We start from the raw sequence: 12,600 nt of genomic DNA on the forward strand, positions 1-12,600 counted from the left end.
CAGGTAAGTAGCCGTGTTGGTCTGCCATAGTCAAAACAAAATAAAAAATAAAAAATTCCTTCCAGTAGCACCTTAGAGGCCAACTAAGTTTGTTCTTGGTATGAGCTTTCGTGTGCATGCACACTTCTTCAGCAGTGTGCATGCACATGAAAGCTCATACCAAGAACAAACTTAGTTGGTCTCAGGTATCTGAATTTTGTGTGCAAGCACACGAAAGCTCATACCAAGAACAAACTTAGTTGGTCTCTAAGGTGCTACTGGAAGGAATTTTTTATTTTTTTATTTTGTTTTAAAACATTCCTGTTTACCCAGACATTTGTAAGGCTGAAATGTACTGTTCCTGGCAACTCTGAAACCACTGGGTGAATGTTTTTAAACTGTGTTTGGAATGTTTTTAGGTTCTTTTGATAATTTTGTTTAAATTATTGGTATTTGGGAGAAAGAGGGATATAAACTGAAATCATCATTATCCTCAGCTCTGAGAGAAAATCCTCAGTGTCCCTATAGGAGCAGGGTATGGGTCTGAAGCTACATAAAGCAGGTCTGAGTCTGTTAAGTAGGAGGCGGCAACCCGACCTGAAATCCTGGGGAGCTGCTGCCCGTCAGTGCAGACAATATGCAGCTAGATAGACCAGTTTAAGGCAGCTTCCCTATGTAGCCTGCCAGGAAGGGCCAGTTCCCACCACTAACAGATATATAATATATTCTGATTTTCACCCTTTGTCCTCCCGGAGGTTTTAACAAGATCGTAAAGACTCCTTGAAAACTAGAAATGTTTCGAGTCCTTGATGTTCGCCAGCTCCTCCTTCAATGCACACATGCGGAGACCTCTGCTCTGATTCCTGCTAAAGTTCCAGGGGTCAGCAAACTTTTTCAGCAGGGGGCCGGTCCACTGTCCCTCAGACCTTGTGGGGGGCCGGACTATACTGTATTTTGAAAAAAAAATAAAAATGAACAAATTCCTATGTCCCACAAATAACCCAGAGGTGCATTTTAAATAAAAGGACACATTCTACTCATGTAAAAACACGCTGATTCCCGGGCCGTCTGCGGGCCGCATTTAGAAGGCGATTGGGCCGCATCCAGCCCCCCGGGCCTTAGTTTGGGGACCCCTGTGCTAAACCATCTGCAAAACAGACTCTTAAATAGCTGCCGAGCCGAGGAGAAGAGTTGAGATATGGAAGTGGGCCAGGCCTTGTAGATACCACCGGCCGCTGCTGCAGAAAGCGGACGCACATACAGACACCCTAAGGGGTGAAGGACAGAGTCATGGGCCGGGGGTCAGCTTCACCTGCTGAACAGCAGCCTGAAGGGGGAGATGGCAGAGTGACTCCACCTGCAGCTTTACCCTCCAGAGGTTGTGGACTCTCCTTCCTTGGAGGTTTTTAAGCAGAGGCCGGATGGCCGTCTGTCATGGATGCCTTTTAGACAAGTTTCTTGCATTGCCTTTTAGACAAGTTTCTTGCATTGCAGGGGGTTGGACTAGATGACCCTTGGGGGTCCCCTTCCAACTCTACAATTCTATGAGATGGGAATTAGCTGGCTCCGTCTGAAAACAGAGCTCGCAGCAGCAGCAGTCAGATGCTGGAAACGACGCCTGTGAATCCTGGCCCAACCTTGCTGCTTCCCAGGTGTAGGGGGTGGTCCTCCCCAGGTGTCACCCTGACGGAGGTGACAAAGTGGCGGGCGGCACTCACCGCAGGGCCTGCAGCGTGCCCGAGCCACACATCTCGGGTGCCTGCAGGCTCCGTGCTGTCCGCTCACTGCCTCCCCCCCCCCGCAACTGTACCGGCGGCTGAGGCCCTGCGGCACACCCTGTCCCTATGGGTGCCACACGCCCTGTGCCATCGCTCCCTAAGGGTGCCACATGCCCTGCTCCATCCCTATGGGCGCCGCGTGCCCCGCCCCATGGGCAGTTCGCCCCAGGTGCCTGAGAGGCTTCCTGGACTCCTTCTGTACCCTTGGCTCTGTGATAATCTGAATTCCCTGCTGTGATCATCTGGAGTCCCTGACCTCTGGACTGTCGGACGTCGTATGCGAATTCTGGTCTCAGGCAAGTGTTCCTTGGGGACTCCTGGTCCCTGCTTGCTTGACAGCAGGACTCGGACGGGGCTACGAGATACGCCAGCTCTAAAACCAGTGAAGTCCAGTCCCTTTTACAGAACATATGAACATGGGAAGAGACCAGTGCATAAAAAACTGAAGTACGCAAATCTGTACCGAAGAATAAAAAAAGCTCCGTAACTGGATCAGGCCAAAGGCCCCATCTATCCCAGAATCCTGTTCTCACAGTGGCCATCCTTCGTTTGCAATGAATGGGAAGCAGCTTGTGGGGGAGAGGGGTCTGGAAGAATAGTGGGGTGCTGGCCCTCCACCCTCATTACTGCCCTGCAGGCAAGTGTTGTCCCCCACCACCACCACCCCCGCCAGGGATTGCAGCCAAAAGCCCTGCCATACTTCTGTGCAGACAAAGCAAACAAACTCACTCTGCGGGTGAACGACTTGTTTTGCCGTCCGGCTAAACGGAACATTTTGTTCAGGTTGTCCCACCCCCCCCCAAGGGTCGTCCCCCGAATCTCTGGGTATCGGAGGGATTTCTGCCAGCTCAGCTTGCCAGATCATTCTCTAGGGGGCCAGTTCACACATGACTTGAGTTGTCACAGTTTGGTTGCTAAGTGCTTGGGCCTTTTCCAAATGATGTTAGGCCTTTGGGCGGCAGGAAAGGGCATTAGCACAGCAGGCTTCCTGCCTCGCCCCCCCAAAAAATATTCACTGCAAATTGTGTGAAGCCTTCCCCCCCCCCCCCGCATCTGAGGTCTCCTCCAGAAAACCTGGTTTTTGAGCATTAATGATCATAGAATTTCAGAAGATAATAATAATAATAATTATTATTATTATTATTATTATTATTATTATTATTATTTGTACCCCGCCCATGTGGCTGGATTTCCCCAGCCACTCTGGGCGGCTTCCAACAGAAAACAAATACAGAAATATCAAACATTAAAAACTTCCCTGAAAGATACACTACACCCACAGCGTTCCCCTGATCCACCAAGCTTGTAACTCTGTCAAGAGAGAGAGAGAGAGAGAAAGAGAGGAGGTTCGTCTGGCATGACTTGCTTTTGAGAAATCCATGCTGGGTCTCAGATGATAACGATAATCCCACCTCCTTGCCTAGAGCAAAGACACCTTTCTGAGTTGGGCCCCATTACTTAACTGGAGCCATCCTTAAAGAAATCAGCCCTGAGTGCTCACTGGAAGGGCAGATCCTGAAGTTGAGGCTCCAGTAATTTGGCCACCTCATGAGAAGAGAAGGTTCCCTAGAAAAGACCCTAATGCTGGGAAAGATGGAGGGCACAAGGAGAAGGGGACGACAGAGGATGAGATGGTTGGACAGTGTTCTCGAAGCGACTGGCATGAGTTTGGCCAAACTGCGGGAGGCAGTGGAAGACAGGAGTGCCTGGCATGCTCTGGTCCATGGGGTCACGAAGAGTCGGACACGACTGAACGACAACAACAAAAATGCACTTGTGGGGGACGCGGGTTGCACTGTGGGTTAAACCACAGAGCCTAGGGCTTGCCGATCAGAAGGTTGGCAGTTCGAATCCCTGTGATGGGGTGAGCTCCCATTGTTCGGTCCTTGCTCCTGCCCACCTAGCAGTTCAAAAGCACATCAAAGTGCAAGTAGATAAATAGGTACCGCTCTGGCGGGAAGGTAAACAGCGTTTCCGTGCGCTGCTGTGGTTCGCCAGAAGCGGCTTAGTCCTGCTGGCCACATGACCCGGAAGCTGCACGCCAGCTCCCTCGGCCAGTAAAGCAAGATGAGTGCCGCAACCCCAGAGTCGTTCGCGACTGGATCTAACGGTCAGGGGTCCTTTTACCTTTACGCATTTGTGAACGGAGAGCGGGATTTTAATCCCGAGCCGTTGAGAAAGGGCAGGGGGGCCCCCAACTCACCCGCCTCACCCAGGGAAGAGGAACAATGAATGTCTTCTCTTCCTCGATCTCTCACTCTTTTTTCTCCAACAGTCTGGCCAGGCTGAAAGAGGAGCTGTTCGGTCTGAGAGAGGAACTATTAAACCTTCCTCATCCTGGCAAAGCAACTTCAAGGGGAAACAGCTAGGGAGGAAGACGGCATCAACGGAAATTAGCTTAGCGTGGAATTAATGGTGGGGTTATATAAGGGGAAATGAAATTGCATTTCCTTTTATTTCTAGCCTGTTCCAATCTGAAGACTAGGATAGGCATATCTATCTATCTATCTATCTATCTATCTATCTATCTATCCAGTGTGCTATTTTTCTATATATAAAAAGGTGCCAGAATGCACCATGAACCATACAATTGGAAGGGACCACGAGAGTCATCCAGTCCAACCGCCTGAAATGCAGGAACCTTTTGCCCAACGTGGGGCTCGAACCCGCAACCCTGAGATTCAGAGCCTCAGGCTATGAGCTATGTCTACCAACTATGTCTATCCCAGGTCTTCAATGTGTAATTCTCTGGATTTTGCAGAAGGTCCCATGTCCAATTGTCCAACCAAAAAAAGAAGAGAAATGAACATTATATGAGTGGTTATAACATGCAGAAATGCACTATGTTGTTGAGGATCGCTTGCAAAAGATGTGTCTTGGGAGAAACGGAAGGGATTCCTTGCTATTTTCTAATAGCAATGGCGCCCACCTGAGAGGTACTAGAACTGAGTTCCGGCTGGAAAAATAACCCTGTTTATCTATGTATCTATGTACAGTCGTACCTCAGAAGCCACTTTCTTGGGTTCCATGATCACTGCAGATGGTGACAGCAGTCACGAAATTAGAAGACGCCTGCTTCTTGGGAGGAAAGCAATGACAAACCTAGACGGCATCTTAAAAAGCAAAGACATCACCTTGCCGACAAAGGTCCGTATAGTTAAAGCTATGGTTTTCCCAGTAGTAATGTATGGAAGTGAGAGCTGGACCATCAAGAAGGCTGATCGCCGAAGAATTGATGCTTTTGAATTATGGTGCTGGAGGAGACTCTTGAGAGTCCCATGGACTGCAAGAAGATCAAACCTATCCATTCTCAAAGAAATCAGCCCTGAGTGCTCACTAGAAGGACAGATCCTGAAGTTGAGGCTCCAAGACTTTGGCCACCTCATGAGAAGAGAAGACTCCCCGGAAAAGACCCTGATATTGGGAAAGATGGAGGGCACAAGGAGAAGGGGACGACAGAGGATGAGATGGTTGGACAGTGTTCTCGAAGCTATTGACATGAGTCTGACCAAACTGCGAGAGGCAGTGAAGGATAGGCGTGCCTGGCGTGCTCTGGTCCATGGGGTCACGAAGAGTCGGAAACGACTGAACGACTGAACAACAACAACCTCAAAAGCTAAACGCCTTGGGAGTTGATCATTTTGGCTCCTGAATGCTGCAAACCCGAATGCTGTAGATACATACATTTAAAAAGGCCTGTTTATCTATGTATCTATGTACAGTCGTACCTCAGAAGCCGAACGCCTTGGGAGTTGAACGTTTCGGCTCCCGAATGCTGCAAACCCAGAAGTGAGTGTTCCGTTTTGCAAACGTTCTTTGGAAGCTGAATGTCCAGCGCTGCTTCCGCGGGTTCCAGTTGTGTGCAGGATGCTCCTGCAGCTAATTGAAAGCCGCACCTTGGTTGTCGAACGTTTTCGGAAGGCGGACGGACATTCGGAACAGATTCTGTCCAACAACCAAGGTACGACTGTATCTATCTATCGATCCCTTTACCCTAAGGTCCCAGGGCAGGTTAGGGTAAAACAAGTACAATATTTTTTTAAAAAAAACAATTTAAAACAACTTACAACCATTAAAATCAGGTGAGTCTTAAAAACGTAGACCACAAACGTCAAAAGCCAGGTGTGTCTTCAGCATCCTCCGAAAGCTGTACAATGAAGGTGCCCAGTGCCCCTTTGTGGGGGGGAGTCCCACTGCTTAGGGGCCACAGAGGAGGAGGAGAAGAGGAGGAGGAGGAGGAGGAGGAGGAGGAGGAGGAGGAGGAGGAATCCTAGAGTTGGAAGAGACCGCAAGGGCCATCCAGTCCAACCCCCTGCCAAGCAGAAAACACCATCAAAGCATTCCTGAAAGATGGCTGTCAAGCCTCTGCTTAAAGACCTCCAAAGAAGGAGACTCCACCACACTCCTTGGCAGCAAATTCCACTGTCGAACAGCTCTTACCGTCAGGAAGTTCTTCCAAATGTTTAGGTGGAATCTTCTTTCTTGTAGTTTGAATCCATTGCCCCGTGTCCTCTTCTCTGGAGCAGCAGAAAACAACCTTTCACCCTCCTCTATATGACATCCTTTTATATATTTGAACATGGCTATCCTATCACCCCTTAACCTTCTGTTCTCCAGGCTAAACATACCCAGCTCCCTAAGCCATTTCTAATAAGACATCGTTTCCAGGCCTTTGACCATTTTGGTTGCCCTCTTCTGGACTTGTTCCAGCTTGAGGAGTTGGAGTTTGGATTTGATATCCTGCTTTATCCCAAAGGAGTCTCAAAGCAGCTAACATTCTCCTTTCCCTTTCTGCCCCACAACAAACACTCTGTGAGGTGAGTGGGGCTGAGAGACTTCAAAGAAGTGTGACTAGCCCAAGGTCACCCAGGAGCTGCATGTGGAGGAGCGGAGACGCGTACCCGGTTCACCACATTACGAGTCTACCGCTCTTAACCACCACACCACACTGGCTCTCAGAGGAGACTCTCTCCTGGGCTGCCACCACAACTTTGGGCCTCTGAGGGTGGGGGAACTACCAAGAGGGCCCCCTCAGCCGATCTTGGCACACGAGAGGGTCTGTAGGCAAGCATGGCAAGCATCGCACACTGAAAGGCATGCTGCTACCTAGTGAATTGGGGTCATTAGTGCCAATGGGGCACTGCCCCACTAACCTGAGTCTGCCCTCTCGGACGCTGTGCTCCAATAAGCAGCTGAAGTGTGTCTTGCTTCAGATTACGATGCTGCTGGTTGCCAGGGGGGCAAAGTCCCTTTCAAGCTGGGGCTGCCCAGAGCTGCTTAGAGAGCAAAGGGACCAGGAGAGCAGTGTCTTGGGTGCAAAGGTCTCCCCCGCTTTGCAACATCTACACATCACTGTTATTATGACTCACATGTTACTGGAGTGGACTGGGAAAGGATTTCAGGACTGGCACCAGGTGGGAGTTGTGGTCCAAAACTTCACCATGTGGGTGAAAGCTATTGTAGGGACTGTGGCATGAATCCCATCAGTTTCAGGCAGTGCTGAAATAGGCAGGTAAAGGTAAGGTAAAGGACCCCTGGATGGTTAAGTCCAGTCAAAGGCGACTATGGGGTTGCGGCGCTCGTCTCGCTTCCAGGCGGAGGGAGCCGGCGTTTGTCCGTAGACAGCTTTCCGGGTCATGTGGCCAGCAGGACTAAACCGCTTCTGGTGCAACGGGACTCCGTGAGGAAACCAGAGCGCACGGAAATGCTGTTTACCTTCCTGCCACTGCAGTACCTATTTATCTACTTGCACCGGTGTGCTTTCGAACTGCTAGGTTGGCAGGAGCTGGGACAGAGCAATGTGAGCTCACCCCGTTGTGGGGATTCGAACTTCTGACCTTCCGATCGGCAAGCCCAAGAGGCTCAGTGGTTTAAACCCCAGCGCCACTCACATCCCTACCAAATATGTAGAGAAGGCACTGCACTGACCTATGGGCCCCATGTCCTTTAGGGGTCCTGTGGCAACAGATCAGAGTAATATTGATTTGATCTTGAAAGCTCAAACAAAAAAACGTATTAGCGGATCATTTGCGAGGGGCGCTCCGAGATTTCAATTGCCTAGAGGCCTCCACAGGGGTTAATCCAGCACTGACTGCAGGGCCAGGAAAGAATTTAAAGGGGGGTGGGTGGGATTAAGACAGGCATGGCCTTGTGCCCTGCTGGGGGCACTGGAGGCCCCAACCCCTGACCATTAGGTCCAGTCATGTCCGACTCTGGGGTTGTGGCGCTCATCTCGCGTTACTGGCCGAGGGAGCCAGCGTACAGCTTCCGGGTCATGTGGCCAGCATGACTAAGCTGCTTCTGGCGAACCAGAGCAGTGCACGTAAACACCATTTACCTTTCCGCCGGAGCGGTACCTATTTATCTACTTGCACTTTTGACGTGATTTCAAACTGCTAGGTGGGCAGGAGCAGGGACCGAGCCACGGGAGCTCACCCCGTCGCGGAGATTCAAACCGCCGACCTTCTGATCGGCAAGCCCTAGGCTCTGTGGTTTAACCCACAGCACCACCTGCGTCCAGAGGCCCCAACAGCTGCCCCCAAATGCCAGGCGTTGGTGCCACCTCTGGCCATATCTGAGCAACAGCCAGCGTAGAATTTGCTTTGGAGTTTGCAAGAAGTGAATCATAGAATCATAGAGTTGGAAGAGACCACAAGGGCCATCCAGTCCAACCCCCTGCCAAGCAGGAAACACCATCAAAGCATTCCTGACAGATGGCTGTCAAGCCTCCACTTAAAGACCTCCAAAGAAGGAGACTCCACCACACTCCTTGGTAGCAAATTCCACTGCTGAACAGCTCTCACTGTCAGTAAGTTCTTCCTAATGTTTAGGTGGAATCTTCTTTCTTGTAGTTTGAATCCATTGCCCCGTGTCCACTTCTCTGGAGCAGCAGAAAACAACCTTTCACCCTCCTCTATATGACATCCTTTTATATATTTGAACATGGCTATCCTATCACCCCTTAACCTTCTCTTCTCCAGGCTAAACATACCCAGCTCCCGAAGCCGTTCCTCATAAGGCATCGTTTCCAGGCCTTGGACCATTTTGGTTGCCCTCCTCTGGACACGTTCCAGCTTGTCAGTATCCTTCTTGAACTGTGGTGCCCAGAACTGGACACAGTATTCCAGGTGAGGTCTGACCAGAGCGGAATACAGTGGTACTATTACCTCCCTTGATCTAGATGCTATACTCCTATTGATGCAGCCCAGAATCGCATTGGCTTTTTTAGCTGCTGCATCACACTGTTGACTCATGTCAAGTTTATGGTCTACCAAGACTCCTAGATCCTTTTCACATGTACTGCTCTCAAGCCAGGTGTCACCCATCCTGTATTTGTGCCTTTCATTTTTTTTTGCCCAAGTGTAGTACTTTAAAGTGAATTCAGTTCCTGCGGGTATCCTCGTTTCTGCGCAAACCTTCCCCTCGCCCTCGCCGCAAACAAATTAAGAGATTGACGGCACCGTGACAACTCCAAGCAAATCCACGTCTCGCAAGAACAAAACCAGGTTTGGCTTCAATGATAAACAAATGAAAAGACAAGGTGGGGGGGGGGGTCAAGCCAAGGTTTCCAAAGCAAGGGATGTTTTTGTGTTTGTGTGTTGATGTGTTCTATGGAGTCACCTGATCCTTCCTTTCATCCTTCTATGAAAGCAAGCAAAGTAACTATTTCCTGCACGTATAACAATGAGGACGAGGTTTGTTCCCAGTCCTGTAGCTAACATGCCACCTGCGCCTATTTTGATTGCCCGCTGGGCGTTAAGACTCGCTCGAAACTGGATCGGATCATTTTGCAAGCACAGAGCCAATTGCTTTTGACATTCCAAAACACAATTGTGCTTTAAATACATAGGAAGCTCCATTTGAAAAGGAGCCGGGGCTGTTGCTCCACCCAGCTCGGCATTGTCTACCCAGACTGGCAGAGGTTTTCCAGGGTTTCATGGGCAGGGGGGGCCTCACCCAGCCCTACCCGGAAGTTTTAGAAGCTAGATGCTGCTGTGTGGCATCGTTTCATTCTGGCTTTCTGGGATGCAGGGAAACATGTGCTTAATAGTTCAAGTTGTGCCTCCAGCAGCGCATGCTACAAGGGAATTAAAGGAGACTGGCTCCCATTGAACACCTTGTACTACACTAAGTAAATAAGAGCTTAGCTCGAATTCCTTCTGTCTGGTGCAGGATGCATGCTTGTTGTTGTTCAGTCGTTCAGTCGTGTCCGACTCTTCGTGACCCCATGGACCAGAGCACGCCAAGCACGCCTATCCTTCACTGCCTCTCGTAGTTTGGCCAAACTCATGTTAGTAGCTTCAAGAACACTGTCCAACCATCTCATCCTCTGTCGTCCCCTTCTCCTTGTGCCCTCCATCTTTCCCACCATCAGGGTCTTTTCCAGGGAGTCTTCTCTTCTCATGAGGTGGCCAAAGTACTGGAGCCTCAACTTCAGGATCTGTCCTTCCAGTGAGCACTCAGGGCTGATTTCTTTAAGAATGGATAAATTTGATCTTCTTGCAGTCCATGGGACTCTCAAGAGTCTCCTCCAGCACCAGAATTCAAAAGCATCAATTCTTCGGCGATCAGCCTTCTTGATGGTCCAGCTCTCGCTTCCGTACATCACTACTGGGAAAACCTACTAATTTGCGGAGACGTCTATGTGCAGTTTGTGACAAACCTGTGGTCGAGCGTGTCATCCTTGAATTTATTTATTTGTTCGTTTGATCAAATTTATACATCCCTCAGCTGTAAAACGAAAACAAAAGACCCTCAAAGCCTTAACCAACCCGGTGCCCCCCAGATGTTTTGTGCTGGCTGAGGCTGATGGGTCCAAAACGTCTGGAGGAGACTGAGTTGGCAGAGCCTGCCCTATTCTATAGGGGCTGTGTGCTGCGTGTTTGACGGAATGCTGCAATATTATTTCTGTGCCTGGATCTTAGACCATCCTTAGAACCATGGGTGTCGCCAGGAATTATTATTTTGGGGGGAAACCAAACACTGAAAGTGAGGAGTAAGCTAGTTTTTCCACACACACACAAATGATCGTAACAGCGTCAGCACATTTTGCCTCAAATCTCAGGCTCACAAATACTAGGAAGTTTTTTTGTTTAAAGAAAGCTGGGAATCTGGGGAATTAGGGTTCATACAGAAAGAGGAAATCCCTGACTCCTGCAAACTATGGGTGTCCGTGTCACTTGAGCAGGTCAAGTAAATATATTTTAAACTCTCAGCCTGGACAAAAATCCCAATACAGTAAAAATGAAGAAACAACATCTCCTCGCAAACCCAAACACCCTGAGCTGAACAGGGAGGTAGCACAATAAGAAATCACAAAATACTCTTCCGAAACGTGTTTTTCCAAGGTCCGCCTGTGCCCTCACAGTGGCTCCACAGAGATTAGTAAAGGATTTGATTTGACTCATCAAATAGCTAACAGCTGAATAACTTTTTGTTCGGATTTATTGATGTCCAGATCTTTCCAACTAATCTCCACCCACACCTCTGCTTCCTAGCCCACCCACACTTGACAACCAATACAACACTGGGCTCAGAAGCACCGGGTTCAAATCCTGGTCAGACATGCAGGCTATTTATTGGGAAGCCTCGGGCAAGTCAACCTGTCAAGCCTACCTCACAGGGTTGTGGTGAGCGGGGAGTGCAATGGTGTAACAACCCCCCCCCCACCCCATTGCAAGAACCTAACGCCAGAGTTTATTCATGCTTACTCAAAAGGAAGCAGCCAGCAACATTAAAAAAGGGGGGGGGAACCCACACTTGTGCATCATAAATAAACCATGAATCATCATGAAATAAATCACGTTATCGTGCAAAATGTGACCTATGTTGCAATTACCCAAAAGGCTTTTTTTCTAAATCTGTTCATATACCACTTTGAACCCGCAAGGGCTGATGGCATGACCTTATTTTCAAAAAGATATTTTTTTTTTAATGGCCCTTTAATTGTTTGCTTTTTTTAAGTGTCCAGGCTGCAAACCGATCTAGGTGTTGGGTCCCATCTCCCGAGCAGGTCACAACCTATTTAAAACCGGCGGTGGACAAAACAGGAAACTAAAAATAGCGCAAGAGGGGGAGATCAACATCCCAGGAGGGATTAAGTTATCACAAACATGGGGGGGGGGGAGAGAGAGAGAGAAAGAGAGAGAGAGAGAGAAGGAAAAGACCCCAGATAGGATCAAGGGGAGCACTTCTGTGTGAGGAGGGTGGAAGTTTTTCACGGAGTGCCTGACCTCTGGAACTCCTTGCTGCTGGAGTGTGTCAGAAATGCACCGAGAGACGTTTCCCGCGAGCTATTCCGCAAACTGCAAACACACCCACCCGCAACTTACAGTTTCTGCTTTTCCCGGGGAGAATCTCACGATGCCGGGTCTCTTTCGTTTTCCATGCTCAGTTCCTTTCCCTGATAAAAGCAGGAGGAGGAGGAGGAATCGCCGGGAAATACAACACCCCAACCCCCTCTACCCGCCTCTCCTTGGCTTGCTTCTCTCTCTTTCTCCCTCGCGCTTGTCTCTTTCCAACCCTTCGCTTGTTTCTGTCTCGGTTTGCAAAAGAGACGCAGAAGCAACCGGAGTGGAGGCAGAGAGGGCGTGCCTGGTGCTGCGAACTGGCCTGCCCAGACTGGCCCCTGGGTGGGGAAGAGTACAGAAGAGGCTGCCCTCTCTCTCTCTCTCTCTCTCTCTCTGCAAAGATGAAGTTGCCGCCAGCTGTGTCAGAGTAGAGCCAAACGGCTCTGGGTCAAACGCCTTCGTAGGAAACAAGCCGGATTTCCCAGCCCATATTTCACAAAGGTCCGTATGTTGTTGTTCAGTCATGTCCGACTCTTTGTAACCCCATGGACCAG

The 12,600-nt window shown here is 49.5% G+C and overlaps 1 protein-coding gene across 1 annotated transcript in view; it reads right to left on the reverse strand.

The window, feature by feature from the left end:
* P2RY2 (purinergic receptor P2Y2) overlaps window positions 1-12,280 on the reverse strand; it is a 31,178-nt gene extending 18,898 nt beyond the window's left edge. Inside the window, exon 1 of the mRNA XM_033145969.1 lies at window positions 12,089-12,280. The gene's annotated coding sequence lies outside the window, so the exon portion shown is untranslated. The remainder of the gene's footprint in view (window positions 1-12,088) is intronic.
* Window positions 12,281-12,600: the final 320 nt, after the last annotated feature.

Source organism: Lacerta agilis, chromosome 4, assembly GCF_009819535.1.
Source record: "Lacerta agilis isolate rLacAgi1 chromosome 4, rLacAgi1.pri, whole genome shotgun sequence".
Lineage (NCBI taxonomy): Eukaryota > Metazoa > Chordata > Lepidosauria > Squamata > Lacertidae > Lacerta > Lacerta agilis.